We start from the raw sequence: 19806 nt of genomic DNA, 5'->3' as shown, positions 1-19806 counted from the left end.
AACATGGTTAAATTTGAGGTTAAGTTTAGTGCCCGAAGAGCAAAGTCCAAATCAAAAATATATAATGTTAGGAAGGCTAACTTCAATTGTATGAGATTAAAACTAGAAACTGTGAACTGGACGGAGTTAATTAACAAAACTGTTGAAGAGGCATGGGGATTTTTTAAAAGCACATTATTGCAAGTACAAGAGGACTTCATACCTGTTTCTAACAAGAATAAATCAAGGAAATTGCAACCTAGGTGGTTTAATAGGGACATAAAGTATAAAGTAAGGAGGAAAAGGGCTTTGTTCCAGAGATGGAAAATAACTGATGATGACATAATAAAGCAAGAGTATCTAAATCTACAGGCTGAGTTAAAAAATGACATTAGACGAGCTAAAAGGAATGTCGAAAGGAAGATCGCATTGGAGGCTAAGGATGACGTTAAAAGTTTCTTCCAGTATTTTAACTCTAAAAGAGCTCTAAAAGCTGAAATCACTAATCTGCAGGATAGTAAGGGTCTTATAATTGAAAACGACATTGACATAGTAAATGAGTTCAATGATAGTTTTGCACGGGTATTCACTGTTGAGGACACTAGTAACTTACCAGTTCTTATTACTAATCCAACATCGTCTATAACTAATATATATATAACTGAAGCTGATGTTTTGCAAAGCCTAGCTAAGCTCAAAATAAATAAATCACAGGGCCCTGATGGCATCTTACCTATAGTGTTAAAAGAGATGAGGGATATTATTTGCCAACCCTTAACATTACTGTTTCAAAAATCCTTATCTGAAGGTGTGGTACCTTCTGATTGGAAGCATGCCAACATAACGCCCATTTTCAAAAAAGGGGATAGAAGTAATTTGTCAAACTATAGGCCAATCAGTCTAACTTGTATAACTGGTAAAGTTATGGAGGCTATAATCAAAGAGAAAATGGTAGATTACCTGGACTCAAATAACATTTTGAGGGATAGCCAGCATGGATTTAGGAGAGGTAGATCCTGTTTAACAAATCTGTTGGAGTTTTTTGAGGAAGCTACTCAGGAAGTTGATGATAAGAAGGCCTATGATGTCATCTATTTAGATTTCCAAAAGGCTTTTGATGTTGTTCCCCACAAGAGGCTCTCACTTAAACTCAAAGCAACAGGTATTTTAGGAACTGTAGCGACTTGGATTGATAACTGGTTAACGGATAGGAAGCAGCGAGTAGTTATAAGAGGCTCGATGTCACAGTGGGCCTGCGTTCATAGTGGGGTACCGCAGGGTTCAATTTTAGGACCACTTTTGTTCCTTATTTACATAAATGATATAGACACCAATATATACAGTAAACTGGTGAAATTTGCAGATGACACCAAGGTGGGTGGTGTAGCAGATACTGAACTAGCGGCTCAGCAGCTACAGCGGGATCTTAATTTAATTAGTGACTGGGCTGACACCTGGCAGATGAAATTTAACATAGACAAATGTAAGGTACTCCATGTAGGGAGCAGAAATATAAAGTACAGGTATTTTATGGGACCTACTGAAATAAAGGTAGCTGATTATGAGAAAGACCTTGGTGTGTATGTAGATGCTTCCATGTCTCATTCTCGCCAGTGCGGGGAAGCAATAAAAAAGGCCAATAGGATGTTGGGGTATATCTCCAGGTGTGTGGAGTTTAAGTCAAGGGAGGTAATGCTAAGATTATACAATTCCTTGGTGAGACCTCACCTAGAATATTGTGTACAGGTTTGGTCACCATATCTTAAAAAGGACATAGCGGCCTTAGAAAAGGTGCAGCGTAGGGCCACAAGAATGATTCCTGGTCTTAGAGGAATGTCATACGAGGAAAGGTTATTTGAGCTAAATCTGTTCAGCCTCAAGCAAAGGAGACTGAGGGGGGACATGATTCAGGTCTATAAGATTCTAACAGGTTTGGATGCTGTTCAACCGAATAGTTACTTCAGCATTAGTTCAAATACAAGAACTCGTGGCCATAGGTGGAAATTAGCGGGAGAACATTTCAAACTGGATTTAAGGAAACACTTCTTTACACAGCGTGTAGTCAGAGTATGGAATAGTCTTCCTGATAACGTAGTGCAAGCTGAATCCTTGGGTTCCTTTAAATCAGAGCTAGATAAGATTTTAACAACTCTGAGCTATTAGTTAAGTTCTCCCCAAGCGAGCTCGATGGGCCGAATGGCCTCCTCTCGTTTGTATATTTCTTATGTTCTTATGTTCTTATGTTCTTAAGACAGGATAGGGCTAATGTGATCAAATTTTTTAGTTTTTGTTAGAACTCTGGCAGCTGCATTTTGTACTAACTGAAGTTTATGTAGGGATCCAGATGGACAACCCGAAAGGAGGGCATTGCAGTAGTCCAATCTAGAAGTTATAAAGGCATGTATTAGTTTTTCTGCATCTTGAAAGGACAGCAACTTCCGAAGCTTGGCTATGTTCCGTAGATGATAAAATGCCGTACTGGTAATGCTATTTATGTGAGCACTGAAGCAGAGGTCGGAGTCTACCAGGACACCAAGATTTCTGACCACTGTTTTAAATTGAGTAGGGAGGCCGCTAGGGTTGGGGTTTACAAACTTATTGCGGGCCTCCTTAGGACCGATTAAAAGAACCTCAGTTTTTTCAGTATTTAACATGAGGAAATTCCTTGCCATCCAACAACGGATGTCTAGCAGACAGTCGGCTAAAGAAGAGAGCTGGGATGCGTCACTAGGTTTAACAGATATATACAATTGTGTATCATCAGCATAACAATGAAAATTAACACTGTAATTTCTAATTATGTTACCAAGCGGTAGCATATATAGATTGAACAGTAGGGGGCCCAGCACTGATCCCTGCGGGACACCATATCTTACTTTAGTGGCTATGAATGACTCATTTTTTACATGGACAAACTGGTAACGATCAGTGAAATACGAACGAAACCACAGTAGTGCTATCCCTTTAATGTCAATCAATGTTTCCAACCGGTCCAAAAGAATATTATGGTCTACAGTATCGAATGCTGCAGTTAGATCCAGTAAGAATAATAGCGATATACAGCCACGGTCGGAAGCCATAAGCAAGTCGTTTATCACTTTGACTAAGGCCGTTTCTGTGCTATGATTGGGTCTGAAACCAGACTGATATAGCTCGTTAGCATTATTATCTTGAAGAAAGGAGGACAGCTGGTGAGCAACAACTTTCTCAAGAATTTTAGAAATGAAGGGAAGATTTGAGATGGGTCTATAGTTTCCTAAGTCACTAGGTTCAAGATTTGGTTTCTTTAGGATAGGTCTAATAACAGCCATTTTAAAAGATTTAGGAACATATCCAAGACTAAGAGATGAGTTTAACAAGTTTAACAATGTAGTGCTAATCAGTGGTGCAATTTCCTTAAGTCGATTGGTGGGTATTGGGTCATCAAGGCTAGTAGTGGGTTTGCAAGAGGAAATTAACTGAAGGAGTTCTGTCTGCACTACAGGAGTGAAACATTCAAAGATGTTATCATTAGTACTAATAACACTAGCACTAGCAGAGGATTGGTGGTTGTGTGCAACCGTGGGCGTGCTCGTGATGGTATGTCTAATCGTGGTTATTTTATTATTAAAAAACGCAATAAAGGCATCACTACCAAGAGCTTCTGGGACATGTGAGTTTAACATTGAACGATTCTTTGTTAACCTAGATACAGTTTCAAATAGGAATTTAGGATTGGTTTTGTTATTTTCTATTAGTTTAGAGAGATACATAGACCTAGCAGTCATTAGTGCATGTCTATACTTAGACAGGCTCTCTTTCCAGGCAAATCTAAAAACTTCTAATTTTGTTGACCGCCATTTGCGTTCTAGCTTTCGTGAAGCTTGTTTAAGTTCACGTGTACGGTTAGAGTACCAGGGGGCAGGTTTCTTATCCCTATGTTTTATTTTCTTGAGTGGTGCTACATGATCAAGAGTGGTACGAAATGATTCTACCATGTTCACGGTTACCTGTTCAAGTTCATTTACACATGACACTTCAGAGGTTAGGTTAAAGGACTGTGGGAGCTGTTCCAGAAAAGTTGCAGCGGATAATGAGGCTATGGAACGTCTAGTATCGTACCTCTGGTCTGGGGCCTTAGGGGAGTTATGTTGTATTTGAAATGTTAAAAGGTAATGATCTGAAAGTAGAGGATTCTGAGGGATAATTGATATGTGTTCTACCAGGACACCATGACTAAGAATCAGGTCTAGGGTGTGGTTACAGGCATGAGTTGGCCCAGTTACATTCTGATGTACACCGACAGAGTCAAGAATGGCAGTAAATGCTTTTGTTACTGGATCACTTTCATTTTCCATATGAATATTAAAATCACCAACAATCAAGGCCTTGTCGGTAGTAACCACCAAGCTTGTTAGCTTGTCATTGCCACGCCATGACAGAATGACTCCCTAAGCAGGATGATCCCCAGACTCTGTGACACCCCGTCTGTTGGGATTCGTGTCCTTTGCTCCTGCAGGTGACCCAGTGGTGATGGGGTCAGAGCCCCAGTCCTTGGTATCTGTTTTGGTCCCAGCACCCAGCCTCCTGCCTTGGCCCAAGCCACTGGCCTACGTACCTCAGTGGATCGTCAACAGTCCACTAATTGATCCATGGAGCGATAGTGACTGGAGGAGCCCAAGGAAGAGGAAGACCTTACTGGGCTTCTTGTAGTGACGCAGACAACCTGCCCTTACTGCTCCCTCTTGTTGCCCAGAAGGTCCGGCTCCCTGGAACTCAGCCATGGAAGGCCACTCAACACATCACTTCTCTGCGACATGGTGCCTCAAAACTCTCCACAAATTCTTCCATTGACTCCCCAAAGTGCACAGCTGCTTTGCTCGCTTTCTCTGGACATTGAAATAGGAGATGGCGGAAGGCAGCTGACCTGATATCACTAAACCCAGTTCAGGTAGTGTCCAGTCCCAGTGAAATCACTGCAGCTTCGCCCTGTGGAAGAATAATTAGTTAAAATTTGTCTATTACTATTACTAATAAACTGGTCTTTGTTCATTACTGAAAATGTAATCGAAGTTCCCTTCAAATGACTCAATATTTCTTGTAGGTGATTGTGTAATCACCTGGGTTACCCCCTTAGATACTACATCCCATAATTATCGTCATCCTGACCTTCTGTAGGCATTAATCCCATGTCAGAGTGTGTCTGCACAGCTATTTCCTTCCATTCTCTCACACAAAGTGCATCACAAAGCCTCTTTTGTTCAAACCATGGCTCCCTTGTTTAATACTACAAATTCTATTGTCATCATAAGCAAATATACATGCCTTGTGCATAGTAAATCTTTTAGTGTCCAAGCAGCATAAAGAAAAATTATGATGCATTTTATTATGAGTTTTATGCTGCATATAGTAATAATAATAGAATGACTTGCTGAAGTATTTGGTGCTAAACATTCAACCGTGTGGTTTTGTCACTTCCTGTTTAAAGTGTCCACTCCCCTTTCACTCTGCCTGCTGTGTGTGAGAATAGAAACGACAGAGATAGTGAAAGTACAGAGGATGAGGAAGTGAGGGTCAGTCTCCACAGATCTGGGCTCAGTGACACACACACACATATGGATCCTCTGATGCTCCTGTTTCTTCTCATTGCTGGGCTCACAGGTGAGTGTCTCTCATTACAGTGGTACTGAGTAGAGATCTCTCTCCTGCTGCTCACACACTGTCAGCTGCAGTTTGGAGATCATGATGTCAGTTGTGAATTATGGCAGTCTTAATAAAAACATCTTTGTCTTGGAAATTGGAAATACATATTATATTCTTAGAAATGTACCCTGAATCAGGTAATTGAAACTATATACATAATATCTAAATATACTGCATGATATATATAAAGACTGTCAGTGCAGATAAACTGCTCCTGCCTCTTGTACCCTTTGGTTTTCTATGAGGCCTGTGATTGATCTTACTGGTGTCATTTCAGCAGCACAGGTGGTTATGTGAGCAGACAGCCGGGATGCCATCAGTCATTTCTGTGTGTACAGACAGAGGGGTCTAAACACCCAGCTTCATGTATTACTGCAGAAGGTCTCAGTGCTTATCAGGGGGCAAGATCAGTGTTAGGGGTCAAGGCTAAACCTGGTTGTCTTTCACTCTGCAGCAGATTTGGAGAGCTAGTTACCCTCTAGCTGGTAGAGACTGGGGGCAGCGTGGGGGCCTCACACCTCCAGGCTTGTGGTTTCGGTATCTGGCCCAGCTTTCTGTGGGCAGTTTGCATGGTCTTCCTGTATCTATGCTGGTTTCCTCTCAGTTCTCCGGTTTCCTCCCACAGGTCAATGTCTTTCCATGTAAAGGGCAGCCAATAGCGACATTTTTGCCTCTCTAGACGGCACTTCAGTGCATTCAGTCGTGCTACATGACACCTTTCTTGATGGTGAACTGTGTGCAGGTAGGTAGGTTGGTCTATCTCTCTAATCATGTCTAATCATGCAATATCAAAGAAAAGGACAGCCCCAGACAATTGATTTAATTATTGTGATAACTCAAAAAGTATTTGACAGATCTTTGGATAATAGAGGATCCGTGACTGATTTAATTTTGTGACGAAGCGCTCCAGAATTGAAGCGGTGTCACGTAGTGATGGCACATGAAAGGACAGCCATAGGTGTAGATTCAGTGAACCTGGTTACATTGAGACAAGTCGCCCAGTGTTGGGCTTTTAATAACAATGATTGTTGCATAGGTGGGAGGAGTGTGTGGGGGATACAGGTTGTTAAGGGTAGGGGTGTGTGAGTAGAGTGGGGACATTGAGTTGGATTTTCATGCCTTATAGTCAGAAGCCCATGTCTTCTGTTGCCCTTGCCGTGGTTCCCCAAAATCTCTCTGTCTCTTTAGTTTATACAGATATTAGATATCTGACTCATACCCCTGCCATCTCAGCACTGCTGACTGTTGGCTTTGAATGTGACCATGACTGCGTCTGTGTGCAGTTTGCAGGCTTCCTCTGTTCACATTGCATTTCTCCAGCTTCCAGTGCCCTGCAATGGATTGACATGCTGTTGAAGGTTTACCTCACTTTACACTGTGTGCTTCCTGCATTAGGACCTAAATAATTATACTAATGATTAAACAGCTATGGTGAAACATACGACTCTTTCAGGCGACAGTGATACCCAACTAATGTATAGCGTTTGTTTTTAAAATGAAATGAGAACAGATTAAAAGAGAGCTGAGCATCTCGATTGACTAACATTCCCACAGTGCCTCTTCAGGAGTCCTTTTAGACACCAAGTTCTGTGGTTCCAATTAGCACCATGAAGGTGCACAATGATATTCATGGGTATCATGGTCTGCAGCCAAATCACAATTATTTAACACTTTTTCTAGATTTTACATGTCTGCAGTGTTGGAACACACAATACACACAATATATATGCGGTGGGGCAACTTTTGCCCCCACTGTCTAAAAATGGGGGCATTTGCAATATTTGGGGTCACACTTTAAAAATTGTACTTAGAGCACAAAGTTTATGTTTTATGAGAGAAGAGCCCAGATTAAAATGCATACAGTAATCAGCTCCTTGTGCCAACATGAGTAAATAAGAATAATATTCCTATCAGGGGTTTTGCGAGGATGAGACTGAAGCTTTACCCTTTGTTTCTGCTGAGAGACATGCGGCGTGACTCATTTCTCTGCGCGTACAAGTTATCTTTGATCAGCGTTCATGGTTTGAGATTCAGATCGAGCTTTAGGTAATTATTTTCGAACTGGTTGGTTGGACTTCTAAGAAATTCGAGTTCTAATGAGTTCGAGAACTGAGGTACCACTGTACTAACAAATAGAAAACACAAAATACTGTACATGTATGACGTAATTGCCAGTTTATTGGTAAAATATTTTTGTTAAAGCTTTTTAAAAATTACATAATAATATAAGTGATATAAAAACCAGTGAGAATCCAAATACTATCTACAACTTCATAGAGTATTATACTCAATGCAGCCTCTGCAAATGTTTCCGGAATGTAGCCATAGCAATTTCTTCTGATGTAGCAGCAGATCTCCATCATGATCTCCAAACTGCAGCTGACAGTCTGTGAGGAGCAGGAGAGAGATCTCTACTCAGTACCACTGTAATGAGAGACACTCACCTGTGAGCCCAGCAATGAGAAGAAACAGGAGCATCAGAGGATCCATACATGTGTGTGTCACTGAGCCCAGATCTGAGGAGACTGACAATCACTTCCTCATCCTCTGTACCTTCACTGTCATGGTCGTTTCTATTCTCACACACAGCAGGCAGAGTGATGGGGGAGTGGACACTTTAAACAGGAAGTGACAAAACCACAAGGCTGAATGTTTAGCACTTCAGCAAGACATAACATCCAACCATCCATCCATCCATCTTCTATAGCTGCTTATTCTGTGCAGGATCCTGATGGCCCACAGTCTGGGCAGCAACCACTCGCAGGGAAAACACACCATTCACACACACATGCACACCTATGGTAACTCCAATAAACCTCAGCATGTTTTTGGGCTGTGGGGGGAAACAGGAGAACCCAGAGGAAACCCCACACTGACACGGGGAGAACATGCAAGTGCAGGGGGGACAATAAAACAAAATTAAAGTCTTCAGCTTGCTTGGTTTCTTGTGTCATTCATGTGACTCACAGCTGTTTTCTACAGATACACATATAAAGTGTGAAATGAAGAGCTGAGAGGGAGAGACACTGCAGAAAGCAGTGAAAGCCAGTACATACTGTCAGAGGTTACAATCTTTACGGTGTGTGTTTCTGCGTATTTCTTATCAATTGCAGGAAAACATTTTTCATGTTGCCTTTGTCCTGCAGTTTGCAGGAATAAATATTGTAATAATATTAGGAATTTTACAAATTTGGCAATATCAAATACAGTGATACCTCGGTATACGTCCTTAATCTGTTCCAGATCCTTGGACTTATACCAAACAGGATGTATACCAAACAAATTTTTCCCATAAGAAATATAAGGAAAATGATTAATCCGTTCCCATGAAAAAAAAATCCTATTGTTATTGGCATATTATATATTGATGGGGTTGTATAAAATAACTTAAACATTGCTTAATACTAAAATACATAAATATAAAAGCAATTAGATGAAACAAATGAAAAGAGAGTTATAGCGCGGGTTGTTCACTGAATGGTAGCAACTGGCGTACTGACGCTGGTGGGCAGTCGTGGCTTTGTCTTGAGAGGTAAACAAGGGAAGCGCGTGGTGTCCTGACTCATTATGACCCATACAAGTTCTAGCACATGAGTCGTATTCCAAACAAAGGCCATATACCAAACAAAATTTTCCGTGTCCAAGCAGGACGTATATCAAGTTGGACTTATTCCAAAGTGGACGTATACTGAGGTACCACTGTAATGGATAGTTGAACTTTACAAAGAATCATTGTAGCTCACTGGGTATAGAAATACATGTAAATGAAGCATGTAAGTTGATGTTATTAATGAGCTGTGTAACTTCCTTCTTTCTCACACATGAACATAAGCAGCTAAGATATTTTCAGACAGACACTTATTCTGAAAAGCAGAAATGTCGTCATACAGGATGTGAGGGTGAGACTCTGCAGAAACACTGTGTGCTGCATACAGAGGGTCTGACCTCAGGCCTTTGTTTCAGTCTTTGTTATGTTTTATACAGTTTGTTAAGTTCCACTGCAGTAGGTCCTTTTAATCTCAGTGGATCAGTAGGAAACAAGAGGCCCATTAGGATCGTGTTTCTGTGTGTGTACTCACACTTGGCCCAGTAGCCTCGCACCATGCCTGAGCAGGATTATCCCTCCTCCCACTCCCCGCTGGTCTGCGGTCACATTGCACTTAACATTTCGGGCCCCACCGCACTTGCGTCATCTTTGTATAACTTTTTGTGTTGAAGTGAAAATAGGAAACGCGCAATCGTACAGCACAGTGGAGTTTATGACTAATGTCCTTATATTGTGGCTTATTTGGGGTTGTTTTGGGCATGATGACAAACAGCCCTCCCAGCTGGCATTTTAACGTGGAGTCAGCGTTGAATCAACGTCAGGTGTCAGTGTTGGATAACCGTTGGATTTTGTTTAGATTTTGCAAATCTAATCAACGTTGAAATAGCAACGTCATTCCAACGTCACGTTTGTCAACATAGGTGAATTTGCCAACATTGAATCAATATTGATTTTAGTTTAGATTTTGCAAATCCAATCAACGTTAAAATTTCAACGTCACTAAAGTCCTGCTTTTCAACAGTTTATTTTGTTAAACTGTTTTCACTAAAGTACTGATGTTTTCAACAGAACAAACACCTTGAAATGGATACATAAACGAGTTAGTGGACATGCAGAGTCAGCTAGGACAAAGCCAATTGGTAAAAGCAAGACCAGGAAGAAGATTAATAAAGACATTTCACTGATTAAAGAAACATGCTTTATTACGTAAAACATTTTACACAAACACTTGTTGAACTAGAACAGCCCAAACACTGGGCCACATTGAACATGGCTAGTTATTTTTCCATTTTTCTGCCACCGCCACCCATCCTCTCTGGTGCATATTTTAAATATTTGGCCATGTGTTCATTTATTTTTGCTGTTGTAGTATCAAATGAGCTGAACACCACGTCTGGAAAAAAAAAACAAAAACTTTGTTTAGTTTATTTTTAAACCTGTTTTACAAATGAGGACGTCCCCAAAGGGAGTTTTTGACAGGTTTATCTCACTTTTGGGTACAAATTTGTCCACAAAATATAGTTAAGTCACACACACGGACACTGCGCTTCGCGGTTAAATTAACTTCTGCCCACATGCACGCGCGCACACACAGAACGTTCGGTTGGCGGTTTTTGACAGGTTTATCTCACTTTTGGGTACAAATTTGTCCACAAAATATAGTTAAGTCACACACACGGACACAGCGCTTCGCGGTTAAATTAACTTCTGCCCACATGCACGCGCGCACACACAGAACGTTCGGTTGGCCGTTAAACGTCTGACCATACACACAATACGTATTAATATGTGGGCCAGAGTCAGGCACACTCAAAATGTATTTAGGAAAGTTCTAGTTACCGCCAGATTCCGTCCAAAACGGTCCACTGTCAGACAATCTTCTAGCCTGAAGATGAAGACGCAGACCCACTTCGCGCATGCGCAATTGTCTGGGACCGTCAGAGCCAATAAAATCCAGTTCTAGTCACTGCCATTGTGTGATGGACAACCGCCGTCCTGCAATCAAGTCCTTGTATTGCTCTCAGTAAAAAAGGGCTTTTTTATGCTTTTATATTGTCAACAACAGTATGTGTCATATGTCATATAAAAAAAAATATTCACATACCTCAACAAGAAGAACATAAAAAAAAGAAATAAATATTTATTATAAAAATTACATAGGATTACAATGCAATTTTTACTTTAGGTCAGCACCAATCCTTCTATTTTATTATTTCTTCTTCTTTGTCTTTCGGCTGTTCCCTTTCAGGTGTTGCCACAGCGAATCATTTGCCTCTATCTAACCCTATCCTCTGCATCCTCTTCTCTCACACCAACTAACTTCATGTCCTCTCTCACTGCATCCATAAATCTCCTCTTTGGTCTTTCTCTAGACCTCCTGCCTGGCAGTTCCAACCTCAGCATCCTTCTACCAATATATTCACCATCTCTCCTCTGAACATGTCCAAACCACCTCAATCTGGCCTCTCTGACTTTATCTCCAAAACATCTAACGCAGTGTACGGTGTGACAATATGCACACAAAAAGCAATATATAGGCCTACATAAGAATGGAAGCTTGTTTCTTATATGCAACGACTTGAAAATTTACAAATGCAACAAAATAAAATCTTTTCCAGTTTCATGCTTTGCCTATTTGCACATATTTTTTACTTCTTAGAAGTATTAATCCCAGCTGGCATTTTAACGTGGAGTCAGCGTTGAATCAACGTCAGGTGTCAGTGCTGGATAACCTTTGGAATTTGTTTAGATTTTGCAAATGCATGGTTGTAAAAATAATGTTGATTTGACGTACAACTCAAATTTTATTTATATTTCTATGTTGAATCCATAGTTAGTTAACAACACCATTTCAACCATTTGGTATTCAACGTTGTTTTGACGTTGAATGAATGTTTTTTTATAAACTGACATTATTTCAACCACATTTAAACGTTTAAGGTCGGTCGAATGCCAGCTGGGCTCATATAGATTTATCGAGTATGTAATGCAGCTATTTTTACTTATACGTGCTGCATGTATAAGAAAACAGTCCCACGTTTTACTAAATATCTAAGATTTTTGTGTTTTGCATCCAGCTGTTCCTAGACACTCTCATCAGCAGAAATTTCCAGCAAACACTGCACCTCTGCTGCAGACTAAATTGCCAGTTGCATCCTTGATGTGTCTCTAACACTGTGATGTGTATGAGTATGTGTATGAGTATGAGCATTGGTGCCTGTAATGCTGTGATGTGTAAAGGTACAGTATGTGTATGAGTATGCCTATTGGTGTCTGTAACGCTGTGATCTGTATAGGTACAGTATGTGTATGAGTATGCCTATTGGTGCCTGTAATGCTGTGATGTGTATAGGTACAGTATGTATATGAGTATGCCTATTGGTGCCTGTATCGCTGTGATGTGTATAGGTACAGTATGTATATGAGTATGCCTATTGGTGCCTGTAACACTGTGATGTGTATGGGTACAGTATGTATATGAGTATGCCTATTGGTGCCTGTAACGCTGTGATGTGTATAGGTACAGTATGTGTATGAGTATGCCTATTGGTGCCTGTAACGCTGTGAAGTGTATAGGTACAGTATGTGTATGATTATGCCTATTGGTGCCTGTAACGCTGTGATGTGTATAGGTACAGTATGTATATGAGTATGCCTATTGGTGCCTGTAACGCTGTGATGTGTATAGGTACAGTATGTGTATGAGTATGCCTATTGGTGCCTGTAATGCTGTGATGTGTATAGGTACAGTATGTGTATGATTATGCCTATTGGTGCCTGTAACGCTGTGATGTGTATAGGTACAGTATGTGTATGATTATGCCTATTGGTGCCTGTAACGCTGTGATGTGTATAGGTACAGTATGTATATGAGTATGCCTATTGGTGCCTGTAACGCTGTGATGTGTTTAGGTACAGTATGTATATGAGTATGCCTATTGGTGCCTGTAACGCTGTGATGTGTATAGGTACAGTATGTGTATGATTATGCCTATTGGTGCCTGTAACGCTGTGATGTGAATGGGTACAGTATGTGTATGAGTATGCCTATTGGTGCCTGTAACGCTGTGATGTGTATAGGTACAGTATGTGTATGAGTATGCCTATTGGTGCCTGTAACGCTGTGATGTGTATGGGTACAGTATGTGTATGAGTATGTCTATTGGTGTCTGTAACACTGTGATGTGTATAGGTACAGTATGTATATGAGTATGCCTATTGGTGCCTGTAACGCTGTGATGTGTATAGGTACAGTGTGTATATGAGTATGCCTATTGGTGCCTGTAACGCTGTGATGTGTATAGGTACAGTATGTGTATGAGTATGCCTATTGGTGCCTGTAATGCTGTGATGTGTATGGGTACAGTATGTATATGAGTATGCCTATTGGTGCCTGTAACGCTGTGATGTGTATAGGTACAGTATGTATATGAGTATGCCTATTGGTGCCTGTAACGCTGTGATGTGTATAGGTACAGTATGTATATGAGTATGCCTATTGGTGCCTGTAACGCTGTGATGTGTATAGGTACAGTATGTATATGAGTATGCCTATTGGTGCCTGTAATGCTGTGATGTGTATAGGTACAGTATGTATATGAGTATGCCTATTGGTGCCTGTATCGCTGTGATGTGTTTAGGTACAGTATGTATATGAGTATGCCTATTGCTGTCTCTAATCCAGACCCTAATGGTGTCTAGGGGGGCAGCGTGTGGCTCAGTGGCACTGAGTGTGCAGCTCAGAGGCAGACATCCCTCCTTCATCAGCTTGAGGCCTGAGGTCAGTCTCACCTTCTGTGTCATATTTTGGTTTTATTTTATCTGTATCCATTCCTCACTGGAATACCAGGGTCTCTCTCTGCTGTGCTTTCCTTACAACTTTGCTATTTGTTTTTGTAGCACTCAATATATTAGCCCCACAATACAGTTCAGATCTGCTATTCCCAAATTAATTTAATTTTAACATAACTTTTTAAATGTGTTGCTTATTGTACATTTCAATTATTTTTTATTATCTTATTTCTTGTATGCATGTTTCCATGTAATTTTATTTATATACTTTACTGTGAATGGAGAACTTGCTAATCAGTTCTCTCTAGCCTGGAAAGCACTTTGGGTCAATTCCTGTTGATTTTAAATACGCTCTACAAATAAATGACTTGCATATGGCTGCCCTCTAATGGATAAACAAAATTCAGCTACTCAAGTCAATATTAATACATTTAACCTTAGTATGTTTTATGGCATTACTGTGAGGCTTGACTGTATTTCCCTCCTCAATGATCAGTTTAATCTAGCTGGTGAAGCTGAAGGCAGAGATGGAAATTAGTTTAGTCGTGACTTCAGAAGTTACCCTGACAAGGGATTCTGTAAAATCAGAGATAGAGCTGATGGTTGGGCTGGTCATCGCCTGCTCCTTCTGACTGATGTAGGTCTGAATGTAAAGTTTCAAACTGATTAATAGGTATTAATCTGTTTTCTAATGTTCACACAAAAAGAGCTTTTACAATGTGATTCTGCATTTGATTCCTCCTTGACTGGGGGGTAAAGAGAAATAACTAGCAAGAGAGACAGAGAGAAACTTTTCAAAGTTGAACTGATTGTCCAAAGCCTTTTTGTTGTCAAATTTTAAATCATCTATTACTCACTGTAATCCTTTCTATACCCACCTCTGTATGACTTCACAGAGCATCACTGCCAAAGAGTATTCTTAAATAAACTTCAGCTGGTACAAAATGCGGCAGCCAGAGTTCTCACAAACACAAAAAAATTTGATCACATCACCCTAGTCTTGTGGGGAAGATGGTGGCGCAGGAGGTAGTGCTATCGTTCGGCAACTGAAAGGTTGCAGGTTCGAGCCCTGGTTCCTCCTGACCCCATCAAAGTGTCCTTGAGCAAGACACTGAACCCCAAATTGCTCCCGGTGTGCAGGTTGGCACCTTGCATGGCAGCCTCTGCCACCGGTGTATGAATGTGTGTATGGATGGGTGAATGTGAGGCATAAATTGTAAAGTGCTTTGAGTACTCGTAAGAGTAGAAAAGCGCTATATAAATGCATTCCATTTACCAACAAAATAAGAGGGTTGCAGGTGAAAAAATTGAATGTAAAATTTGACAATTCAGGTTTTCAGCACCATGGACAGCAGCCTACTGTTGCTTAAAAGGCATTATTATGCTCACTTTCAGTTTATAATTTTATATTTATGATCTACTAGAATAGAGTATGCATGCTTCAGTGTTCAAAAAGCACATATTGTTTTCTCATAATGCACATCTCTATTCACCCTCTGTCTAATCCCTCCCCCAATGAGTCCAGTGTGGTTTGATTGGTCGGTTTACCCTTCATTCCCCTGTCTTTCAGTCTGCAGACAGATCCTTGCAGGTAGGCAGACAATAAGGATTGTGTTATGAGGTGACCTCATCATGTCATGGAAGTAAGGGCTGGAATTACAATGAGGTGTTTTAGGCAGATGAGAGATGAGTGGTTTCTGTGCTGAGAGTTACTCCCTTTGCTATGTACTTTGCATCTAAAGACTTTGCAGACCGTTTACATGCAGCTGAAGCCATATAACACACTAATAGAAAGGGAAAAGCATAATAGGTCCCATTTACTGAGTGTTACAGCAATATGCAATATATTATTTTATATATAAATTTCTTTTGATGTTGACCAGAAGTTATGTGATACCTCCCCCCCCAACTTATCAGATAAGTAAGAGCTGCTGTCAGCTGAGACAAGCTGGTGTGATTCGTTTCAATTCAATATTATTCGTGTCGCGCATTTTCACAACATTACATTGTCTCAAAGCACTTTACCTTATCCCTGCCCAAAGCCCACAGAGAGCAAGCCAGTGGCAAGGAAAATCTCCCTAGAAGGAAGAAACCTTGGGAGGAACCAGATTCAAAGGGGAAGTCCATCCTGCAAGTGCTGGCAGAGGAAGTGATATGAGCAAAATGGCAAAGTCCCAGTTCACACTGTCCATATTTTAAGATTAAAATGAGTAAAAAGTGGGCGGTCCTGATTTCGTGTCTTACATCACACTGCAAGATGGTCACTGATTGGTGGGCTCTGAGAGGAAGCTGTGATCTGAAAACCACAAACCATTTACATTTCATTTTGAAATATTTAAAAAATATTAATTCAATCAGAATATTTATTAAATAAAAATAATTACGAAAATACATTAAATATATATTTAAGAATTAATAAGCAACGCAATAAGACTTTTACTTTCACTAATTAATAAACCAATATTAAACTTTGACCAGCAGGTGGCAGCAAAGCACGTGTGAAGAAGAGGCCATCAGCGGTACAAAGCACTGGCTGTACAGGTTCCAACACTGCAGACAAACCTCCCTGTTTAACTGACTCCTATGGTATGACTAGACAGATTGAGCAGGGCCGCATGAGAGAGGTCTCACTGCAGTTAGTGTAACCATTTATTTTACAACTCATCTGTCTCATTCTGCTTCATAAAGGTCACACCCCACTTCCAGCTTCCTCTGACGCAAGGAGATTCGTGCACAAATGGCTACAGCTTAAACTGAAACAATAATGATATATAAAAAGACATTTCATACAAACACAGCATAACCTTGCTGATAAAGCCTTGCGGTTTGTGCATTTATTTACACTAATAGTGGGTGTATGCTAATTATATTAACAGGATTAATAAGCGTGTATACTTAATCAGAATTCCCTAAGACCCGTGCTTTGTATCGGCCCCTCCCATTTTGACAACAACAAACTACATGTCACTGCAGGGCTTTAGAGACTAACTACTCCAATAATTGCGTAGTGATATTGAAGATAGTCATCGACTACGCCCACTAATCATGGCAGCCTTAATACATATATCAACAAAAGTTTTAATACGTATTGTCTCTGTTTACGTGATAACGAAGACCTAAATATATATTTGCTTTAAATATGTGACTCATGTTACAGAAAATATAAGTAAACCATGAGGACAGAAAAGTCACGGAATAACAGGAATGACCGACATATAGTGCCAAACAGACAAGGTGCAAAGACTGTACTCATAGTACAAACAAAGTAAACGTAGTGCACTATGTAGGGTAAGTTGTACATTTGTTTGCACTTTGCAGCTTACCTTGCGTTGACTCTTTGTAGTACGGTCCCCACGACGGTGGTGGAAATATAAGGGGCTGGTTATCAGAGGGCATGGATTTTGTGGCAGTTTCTATATTGGCGTTGCTGGTGGAGGGAGCTGCATTTGAGGGTTTGTATTCAGCAATGGCTTGAATGCCCTGTGTATTAAGGCGAACTCGCGGACGATTACATCTCTCACACAGCATAGAATTAATAAGACTTGTTCACTGTCCTCCAGTTACTGTAATATTCTGGGAAGTTGTGATTGTTCAACTCCACTGCGCACAGTTAGGAGCAACTCCAACTCCACCTAGCAAACATACGTACGAGGTGATTGAGGTATGGAATGATTCTGACCCTGTATGGACGAATCATCCCCAAATTCTATTGCGTCCATGATTCACCCATATCATTGTGCCAAGGTTGAGCAGCACAACATGTTTTTCTAAGCCTCAGATCACAAGACCAGAGGATAGTGAGGATAGCTGAGAAGATCATTAGAGTCTCTCTTCCCTCCGTCATGGACATTCACATCACACGCTCCATCCGCAAAGCCACCAACATTGTGGATGACCCCACCCACCCCTCACATTATCTTTTCACCCTCCTAGCGTCTGGAAAAGCATTCAGGCCTTCACACCCAGACTCAGAAACATGGAGTCAGACTACTGAACTCTCAGGGACTGATCTGATACCACACACACACACACACAAACAGGTCTGTAATTATATCTTCGTGGGGACTCACCATTCATTTCTATGGGGAAAACTGTAATCCCAACATGACAACCTTAACCTCTACCCAGCCCTAACCTTAACCATAAGTAACCAAACCAAATACAAGACTTCTGGCATCTTTAGTTTTTTATTGTATTGACAGATCTTTGTGGGGACCTGAAAAATACCCCCAAAGCATCAAAATAACAGGTTTTTATCACATTGCGGGGGACATTTGGTCCCCACCATGTAATATAAACCTAATCCACACACACAAACAGACACACACACACACATGTGCGTGCACACACACACACACACAGATTAGGTATCTGAGTCTTTGTGGGGATTCTCCATTCATTTTTATGGGCATAACCCCAATCCTAACTATGGCAATCTTAATCCTTAATCCCTACAGTAGTAAGCAAGAAGTAACAGTAAGTAACCAAACAAAATACAAGACTTTTGGAATTATTATTCCTTTGATTGCATTCACAGAATTTTATAAAACTGAGTCAGTTTTTTCTTTTGGGGACCAAAAACATGTCCCTACAAAGTCAAATTAACGTGTTTTTATAACACTGTGGGGACATTTGGTCCCCACAACATAATATATACAGTACATGACCACCCACCCAAACACACATAGACACACACACACACACACACACACACAGAGACTGGCTTACCTATATAATCTATAGATTCTTGAATGAAATATCTGCAAAGCAGCTATTATGGCATGGCCTTAGGTTTGAACATGCAGTTTTTAAGGACACTGCACTAACTATAAACGAAACACTGCACTAATTCTAAAATGGTTTTATGTGAACTTTATTTAACATAGAATAAAAAAGAAATCAAACCAAAATTTAGTCTCTCGAAAAACTTGTATATGACATATCTTCGAAATTTAAAATACCAGGATACAGAATTTGAATAACAAGAACTATAGTCTTCCTTCTCAAAAGCGTGAACAACTATCTGAAGACCTACTAGTTCCTGAATTGTTGATGTTGCCTATGAAATTCGCTGAGAGTTGACGTCGCCCTACCAAAGTCGCAAAAATGCTAATTGCGTCAACCAGCTATGGAAATACAGCGGCGGTACACCCCCAATACAGTGGTATTACGCATTACCGTAATGCTGCCTAGCAAAAACATAATGTCATAAAAAAAATTACAGACAGACATTATAGACAGAGCTGCGTGGTTTCCTATTGACAAGTAGATATATGATTTGGGGACTGAAAGGCGGCTAGATATCCAATCACGCCCAGCTACAGTAAGCACAAACTGAAGATACTACTCCTGATTGGACTAGCTTCAAATTCGTCCCGCCCTGACAAAAAATTCTTTGTTTTCATTCGTTGAACATAATGTCAATACATATCTTCATACTATTCGACCAATTAAAACTCTCGGTGGTTTCCATAGAAACAAAATAATTGCAGTTTAAAGACAAACTTTCTGACAGAGAGATGGCGCAGAGGTGAGCAGCATCTCTTCTTATGTTTCTTGCTATTTCTTCAGATTATGTTTTGTTAGCATATTTAATTCTATATTTATTTTTATGTCCTGATATAGTACATGCAAATTTTGCGGCACAATATCGTTGAAATATATATATAATTAGTTGTTTAAACTGTAGATGCTGTGGCCATTATTCTAAATATGGTTGTTTACATTTAAATGGTAAGAGAATATATTTGTGTTAAACTTAAAAACAATAAGTCTTATGGTTGATATGATTGGTTATACTCATCCGG

The 19806-nt window shown here is 40.2% G+C and overlaps 1 long non-coding RNA gene across 1 annotated transcript; it reads right to left on the bottom strand.

Annotated features, from left to right (window-relative positions):
• Window positions 1-10392: 10392 nt before the first annotated feature.
• On the bottom strand, window positions 10393-11475 carry LOC140588635 (uncharacterized). Its single transcript, XR_011989767.1, has 2 exons — window positions 11048-11475; window positions 10393-10601 (listed from the first exon to the last, which is right to left on the bottom strand). It is a non-coding gene; the product is annotated as an uncharacterized lncRNA (long non-coding RNA).
• Between the last annotated feature and the right edge of the window lie 8331 nt (window positions 11476-19806).

Source organism: Paramormyrops kingsleyae, chromosome 4 (genome assembly GCF_048594095.1).
Source record: "Paramormyrops kingsleyae isolate MSU_618 chromosome 4, PKINGS_0.4, whole genome shotgun sequence".
Taxonomy (NCBI): Eukaryota; Metazoa; Chordata; class Actinopteri; order Osteoglossiformes; family Mormyridae; genus Paramormyrops; species Paramormyrops kingsleyae.
Note: the sequence above shows the minus strand (reverse complement) of the source record. Positions and strands in the feature narration are given on the sequence as shown.